This window comes from Protopterus annectens, chromosome 15.part0 (assembly GCF_019279795.1).
Source record: "Protopterus annectens isolate FY-2018-M chromosome 15.part0, PAN1.0, whole genome shotgun sequence".
In the NCBI taxonomy this organism is placed as follows: Eukaryota; Metazoa; Chordata; order Ceratodontiformes; family Protopteridae; genus Protopterus; species Protopterus annectens.
In genome coordinates, this window is record NC_056749.1 from 180,015,082 (window position 1) to 180,022,651 (window position 7,570).

A 7,570-nucleotide genomic window follows, 5' to 3' on the forward strand; every position below is an offset into this window, starting at 1 on the left:
TGTTATGTTCAGAGATTCAGGTAGGTGTTTAGTTTTGTAGGATTTTGGGTACACGTGTTAGGTTTTATTTTTTTGGGGGAGTTGTAGGCTTACTTTGGGGTAGATAGGTGGGAGAGTGTGTATGTTAGTGTTGAAAGTGGTGATTTTTGTACATGTGTAGTGTGTGTGCGTTATTAGTGAGTGTAAGTATGACAGTGTACAATGGGAGTGTAGGGCACGTACAAGTAATTTTTTTTTTTGAGTTACTGCGAACTTGGAGTTGGTATATATAAGTAGTGGGTGGTGCAGAGGGGCTTGCCCTCCTGCAAAATTATATGTTTGTTTTATTTGTTTTTATTTTTATTGTTTATGTTGTTATATTGGAGGAAGGTTGTGTTTTTACTGTTGTTTTATGGTGTATGGTGTTTCGGTGTTATGTGGTTTCGTGTTTTTACGGTTTCAAACTTCTGCTGTCGATATTCTGAAATTTGAAATTTCATTATTTCGAGATTCAGAAGGGGACCCACATATATATAGATATATGCAGTAAATATTTATATATATTATAATCTACAAGCGTGTGAGTGTGAATGAATTACTAAAGTTTTTTTTTAAGCAGGAGTTTATATGGAAAAAGTGGGATGAGAATGTCTGTAAAGAAAGTTTTAAGTCTGTAGAATGGGCTAACAAGGAATTGACAGAGGAAGGTTTTTAATGTATATGTTTTTAAGGGGTGGGTAATATGTACTAAGTTGTAGGAGGAGTTAAGAGGGAATAAATGGATGGGTCTGCCAGTGGCTGGGGATTTGGGGGTCAGAGGGAGCAAAGCAGGCAGAGATAAAAAAAAAAAAGCAGGCGAAAATCAATCTATGCAGGAAATTTTAGCATAAGTAATGGTAAAGAGACCTGTTTCAAATAATGTATACTGCTAATTATCTACTAAAAATTCTTAGTTATTAGTTGTGATTATGCAAACTCATTCCTTATTCCTAGCCCATATTTAATTAGCTACCAGTAGGTAAACTATTAAAGGGGGGAAGCCACTGGCATTACCTTAGCCAGAACTGATGCAGTTGCTTTTACAATTAACTGAGAAGAAGATGCCAGCCTTGCTAACAGGTAATTTAACAGGGACTGCTAGCTCAGTTACCAAATAACAATAAAGACATGCAACACAGTTAACTTCTATTTGCAACTTTACATGCCTTTTGCAAGTTGAAAAAGGAAAGTAGAATGTTGTAATGGGGGGGGGGGGGGGGCAGTGATAGAGGTGCAAAGTTTTGTTGTGTTTTCTCAGTTGCTGAGAGGTATGGTGATGTCAGGGCAGCCATATAAGAAGAAGCAAATACAGATGTACTATACTTTTCATGATGAGATAAACTATATGCCAGTTCTGTTGTTCAAATCAAGTGGAATCATAGTCCCTAATCTCCTATAAGAACAAATGTTTGACAGAAAAAATGAAGCACATATTGGAATTGTGAAGTATAAAGAAAGGGCATGAGATGTTATGCTCTGGCCAGGTATATCTCAACAGCTTGAGAAGCTGGTAAAAACTTAAACATGCAGAATGTTTCATTTTTACTGTGAAAGGAGAAGAAAAATCTTTCAGAAAAATACTATGAAAGGAGATGATTCCGCAAGAGATTCTAGAAAATGCAGTGGAGTAAGCTTGCTACTGGCCTGTCTGTTTCACTTTAAACACTTATCTAATGTATGTGGATTAATATTCTAGGTATCCAGAAGGGTTTAAATTAAATTAAGAGGCACTTTATCTAATGCAGTAGTTATATTACTTGAAGCAATATTGTGTAGACATGGGATTCAGGATAATCTTTTCTTAGTGGTCCTTTGTGAGTTTACCATTTCACTAACATGAACAACAAAAGGAGTTCAGACATATTGTTACCAGCTTGATATGCCACAGTTAAACACATGATGAGAAATTTGCTGCTAGTGTAAAGCACAATTGTTTCTAAGCATTATTACTGTACAACTCTCTGCTACAAGTTGATTAAATATCACATTTGCACTCACCGATGGGGACAATACTCTGGATTTAACCAGCAGTATCTTCTGTGTTGCTTCTTACTGAGTCTATACCACATGTATACAAATTTTGGGAAAAATAAGCTCAGTGGAAATAAAAATGTTTTTCTACTATGGCAAAAAATAGGAGTTTTATTTGTCTGGGATGAAACAGGGCAAGTGAAAAGCCAAATCCAAATGACAACCATTCATTACAGCAAGCAGCTGAAGTAGTTAGATCAACTGCAACTGCAATATCTTACATTGTTTAATCAGCTACTGAGATATAATGGAAGGCATTTACACAAAACAGGGCTTATTTCTTTCTAAAAGTATAATACTATAGCTGGTTTACCAAACAAAATGGACAATTTCCAGGAGATGACACAAGTATGAACTACGAAGATTGTTTGGGACTTGTAAGGTGGTTCTGAATATGACACTATAACAGAGTGCTCCTATCAGGACTCTTCAGTTTGTGATGCAGTGATACTTGCTAAGATGAATTAACCAGATTAAACCGTAACTACCAGACATGACATTAAAATGGCTAGATTTGAGAGACTAATTAAAGCTCCAAGATGTTAGCATGACTTTATTCTATGATGCTATGATACTGTGTTTATGCATTCACCAGTGGGCTTTCCCAGGGTTCAGTGCTGGGATCTCACCTATTTGGTGTCTAATTCTCTGAAGCAAAAGCCAATACCAAAGTGCTCTAACTGACTTAAGTTTGTAGACAACTGCAAGCTTGGGGCAGTCATTGAACCCCCAAGTGACTTAGCCATCCTGCAGGAAGGTTTGTCCTTAGCAAATAACTATTGTGAAATCATGGACAAAACTAAATGCCATTATTATATCCTTTGGCAAGTCACCTAACTCCGGAAACTACCCAACTGACAATAAGCCTCAAAGACTTGACTCAGATGTTTGGGAATTGGGAACTTATGTTGACAGTAACCCAACGTTTGACCACCATGTGTCCACTGTCATAAGAAAATCATATTATATTATGCAGCTTATAAACAGAGTGCATCTAGATAAAGAAATGTAAATTTCACCCTTTACTCAGTCCTCATTAGGTCAGTCACTGAGTATAATGCCACTTATGCATGCATCTGTCCAGACACATGGAACAACTGGAATGTCCACAGTGTTACCTTACTAAAAGGATACAAGGCTGAAACAATATGTCCTATATGGAGCAATTTAAATCCTTGTTACTATACTTGGTATCCTACAGATTGCTAAGAGGAGGTTTGAGTCTAGCATACAAAGTATCCTCCAATCCAGTACTGCTGGACCTACTGCACATCAGCAAGTCAAATGGTATCATAAGTAGTCCGTCCATGGATCTAAACCTGTTCTGTAACATCAACAGAATGGTTTGGAGGGACAGGTATATCTCACAGAGGACAACATTGCTCTGGATCAGACTCTCCATCCATGTAAAACAAAACTCATCCCTGTAAATATTTAAGCACAACTTGGATCTATGGATAAATAACAGAAAATTATCCCAGGACTGCCTCCTGTACTACTAATGGACAGAGGCAGTTCCTAAATGCTTTATCCCATGCATGGGTTCCCTTAAATTATCTCTGGTATGACCCCAGTTCTTATCACTAGGAGTAATATATAATTATCAACTATGGGATGGGTAAAGGTAACCTACCACAAAACCAGATGGGTTAATTCAAGCAACAAAAGGGAAATTGGCTAGGCTAGGCTTATAATGGACCACAAGGGTAGCTAGCCTACTACTGACCTATGAACTTATGGAACTACAATCTATGACATACGCCATTTTCACTGAGATTCTTGGAGCCACTGACTGCTCCCACATTGCTATCAAGACCCTACCTGCTCCAAATGATGTCCAGCATTTCAACAGTAAAGGCATTCACTTCATCAACTGACAAGTGGTGCGCAATACACAGACAGGATATACAATGTGTCTGTTTACCATCCAGACAATTCCTCTGATTCCCACCTCTGACACATGTGCAGCCTGTAACAGAGGTTCTTGCAGAGGGGCTCTCCACAAGGTCTAGCTGGGAGGTGCCCATATTTCCAGCATTAGAAGCTGTGAACATCCCGTCCAATGAACATAGGGAGCAGGCTACTTATAATTTGCTGTTGTGTACTGCTGGTGATGCCACATATTTCTTGGAACCATAGTTGAAGACAGTGCTGAATTCTTGCTTTCTTGCCTGGATACATCTGGCGATACTCTACAGTATGCTGCAGAAATGCACAGCAAAATATACATGGAATGCACCATGTTCCACAACACAGTGCTGTGAAAAAGTTCCAGCAAGGGGAGACAGTAGCACTTTTTGACATACCTATCTCAGCAGTGGAGTCTTGTGAGGGGTTGTCAGCAGATGCTGCCACAGGAGCATCTATGTGAGGCAGAGGTGGGTGCAATATGTAACAACACTGACAAAAGGATAGCATGTGGTCCACAACTATGGACCATGACATGACAAACATAACAAAAGTGGTGCATGCATTTACATACCCAAGCTACACTTTACAGTGCAATGACCACACTTCACATCAGACATTACCATGCCCATATTAACCAGAGGTAAGGGCAACTCTAATTTGGTCATAGGTGTGAATATGAACATATGTGTGTTATGGAAGAATGACCAAGGCAGGGGTAGCCACCTGGTGCTGTGAACATTGGCTGTAGGTGATGGTCACTGTTGATGCGACACACAAACCCCATGTACACAATGGAAAAAAGAGAGCTGATGCCAGTGATGATAGGCAGTGCATAGTCACCATTATTTACACAGGTGGGGGAGCACAGTGCCATGGGACAGCAATGCTAGCATAGAAGAAAGGGTCATGAGTATTTTCTTCAGTAAACATGCACATGGAACAGGTCAAGGAGTGTCAGGATCATGACTCAAATAATGTTGCAGAGCTTCTAGGGGTGGAATACTTGTTCAGTGTACAATTTGTCCCTGCAGTGTCAGTTCTGGAAGTATATGGTATAGGGGATGGTGTAGCACATTGGTTGCATGTATGGTAATATCATGGTGACACCTGTCAGTGCTCCATCAGGTGGATGGCCACCACTATGACATGGTCAGGTTACTGAGCATGTCAGATGGGGGACATCTACAGGGGAGTGGACTGGTGTTGAACTGCAGGATTTTAAGTGGGATGCCAGTGGGGCGTGTCTACACTGGGATAGATGAACATTGACCAAGTCAATGTGACCATCCATGGTCAGGAGTATAGGCCACAGTAAAGTCATATAAATGAAAGTCATGCCCATGTGGCTGCCTGTGGCCAGGAGTGGAGGCTACAATGGAGCCAGATGAGCGTTAGCAGCATCCATATGAAAATTTATGGCCAGGAGTGGAGGTCACAGCGGAACCAGATGATTATAAGCCACGACCATGTGAGTATCCATGGCCAGTGGTAGAAACCACAGTAGAGCCAACCATCTGTGCAAAGTGGCTTTTCATATGTGCATTGTGCCACTGTCCCCTACCCAGGCTATGGAAGCCAGTATCAAGCAGCTGCAGGAACATATTTACAGTGGCCATGTGGGTTACCACTGCTCCCAGTCAATGCAATGGTTTGAGGTCTTCTCACAGGTCATGCATTTCTTCACTTAGTCCATACAGCACACTTAGCATCTGTGGCTTGGTCTGATTAGTGTCCATCTCTGCCTGGATCACAGACCTACACATCTGCTGAATGATGTTCGTGGCTTATAATCATCTGGTTCCGCTGGAACTTTTCTCTCCGGGCCTCCGCTGAAAATGGACATGCATCCAGTCGGACTATCCCGGTCAACAAATGTAAAATAAAATAAATAAAATAAATAAAATGTTTAGTATAACACCCATTTCATGGAATACATGAGCATCAAGGAATTGGAAGCATCCGGCATGCCGCTCCCTAATGATATGTATGTGCATCTCAGAGGTGGTGTAGCCCTCACATGCTGACTTGTAACTCAGCTGTGTTAGCATGTATTTTCTGAAGGATATGAAGTCATAAAAATCAAATGCCTGCCATTATTTAGTGAATTCAAACTTCCCTGATTTGCCAGAAAACCACACATTTTATGAGGAACAGACCAAAAATATGAGTCAAAAATCTGGACATTCTGCAAAAATGTGGACAGCTGAGAAGTATTGTCCACTACCAGGTATAAGTGCCCATTCAGTGCCACCACTAAGACAGAGAAAGAACTCCATGGTGTCTTTCAGCCAACTCACTGCCCCTGCTGTCTCTCTGGAAGGTATAGCCCTGTGCATTCCTCTGACATAATTTTCTGATTTTATACCATAATATGGCAGCTGTTGGAATGAGAACTATGTGCACTGTGTCTTCAACTAGGGCCACCAGTATGGTATGTGCCTATTGCACTGCAGGTCCAGCATTCTCATTAGCCAGTCCTGCAGTATTTATAGCTGTTCAACATAGCCATCCTGTGGTCTGCATATATCCCCCCGGAACATCTTTATAAGCAGACCAGAGTTTTTCAGATTGCAAACTTCTAGTTTCCATGCATTTGTACTATGCTAACCTACCCTGTGCCAATTATCACTGAAATTGCCATGTGTGTAACTGTACTGAACCTGTGTACCACTGCAGTGTGGCCATGTTTTTACTATTCCAGCATTGCTTACTCATTTATTGCCTATGTAGGAGAGCTAGCTTTTTGGCATTTTATCTGTGCTGCTGTCCTAAACTGAGTCAGTTATCCTTGTATATGAATTTGACATGGTGTGCATGATGACAGCTCTACACAACATGCTTCCACAGAAGTAAGTATTTTATCTGTTCACTTTAATAATTACGTAATTCCTTTCTGTTTATAATGTCAGCATTAGTTTCCATTCATTTAGTTTGCCATTGTCCTACACACCTGTGACAATGACTCTGCTGCTTGTATACCCCAGTGCTGTCTTTAGTCATAAAATATGTGCTTCCTAGCCACTGATTTGCATTAGTCCGCTGTTTCTGTCTCTAAGGCCTGTCTAAATAAAGTGTACCACATTATATTGGCCCACTGAATAATGAGTTTTGAGTCCTGTTCTCTTTTTGTCTTTCTGCTCTTTCGATTATGTTGCTTTCTTGTTTTATGTTTCTCTGTTTATTTTCATTTTTTTCTACAGGATCACATCCACAGCAAGCAGCAATGAAGAAGTGGCTACAATGCCATGCAGTGGCCACTGTGTCAACTACTGGGTCTCCAGCAGTCACTGGGCTTGCCTCTCTACAACATGGTGAAGGTTATCTTGTGGATGATCATCTGAAGGCCTTGTGGTTGGCATAGGCTGCTTGAGAGAAACTGGTATAGAGGGAGCCCATCTGGGTCACCAGGGGTAAGCTGTGGTGGCTTGTGAGGGATGAGGTTGACCAGTAGCTTGATGAGCATATTTGCACCCTGTAGTTTCTTTGCATGTGACTACTGGGTATAGTTATGTAGCCCCCCCCCCCCAGTCCTGACCATTGGGCCTCCCTTGGCAAAGCCCATCCCTTATGTCAGCTACACTGTTGACTGACGTCTGAGTGCATTCCCTTT